We start from the raw sequence: 628 nt of genomic DNA, 5'->3' as shown, positions 1-628 counted from the left end.
CCCGCGTGGCGTAACCTGGCGCCACCGCAGGGCGCGGGGCCTCCACTGCCCGCCGCCCTAGGCTTGGAGGACTAGAGCGCAAGGAGGGTTATTTGCTGCTTTCCCTGCCCTCTAAGAAACCCGCGGGAGGAAGAAGCAGGTGGCGCCGGCACCTGTCAATTGTGACAGGACGCTGTCCTCCGCCCAGGGTGGCTCTTGTAACTTCCCTCACTTGCCAAGCCGTTGGACGAACTGTTGAGAATACTCACCTTGGCAAGGCCTTTTCTCTTCCTTATCAGAGATGCGTGTGACCTTCTTAAGCAAATTCAACCCAACCTCGTACAAAACGTCAGCTCACCTCCCAGCCGTGTTTTAATTCCCTTTCCTCCTCCTGGAGCAAAATGATCAGAATTCAGTGCTCTGCTTCAAGCAGTAATATGGCCTGTGAGCCGTTTTATGATTTATTTGCAAGGCTGATTCAGAAAAAAAAAACTTTTGAAAGGTAACATTTTCTTTTCGTTGTTTGTTTTGTATTTTTCTGTTCGTTCTTTCAGTGATGGTAGTTTTGTGGCCAATGAACCAAATTTGGAGTCAGCCAACCTGATTCCAGATCTCCACTCTGCCCTTCTTTAGCTCTATACCCCTGTGC

At 50.2% G+C, this 628-nt stretch overlaps 1 protein-coding gene across 1 annotated transcript in view; it reads right to left on the bottom strand.

Moving 5' to 3' along the window:
- PHLPP2 (PH domain and leucine rich repeat protein phosphatase 2) overlaps positions 1-628 on the bottom strand; it is an 88,358-nt gene extending 87,730 nt beyond the window's left edge. Inside the window, exon 1 of the mRNA XM_011961872.1 lies at positions 249-628. The gene's annotated coding sequence lies outside the window, so the exon portion shown is untranslated. The remainder of the gene's footprint in view (positions 1-248) is intronic.

Source organism: Colobus angolensis, unplaced genomic scaffold (assembly GCF_000951035.1).
Source record: "Colobus angolensis palliatus isolate OR3802 unplaced genomic scaffold, Cang.pa_1.0 Scaffold116, whole genome shotgun sequence".
Taxonomy (NCBI): domain Eukaryota; kingdom Metazoa; phylum Chordata; class Mammalia; order Primates; family Cercopithecidae; genus Colobus; species Colobus angolensis.
The sequence above is the reverse complement of the archived record's forward strand: the minus strand, read 5'-3'. Positions and strand labels throughout refer to the sequence as shown.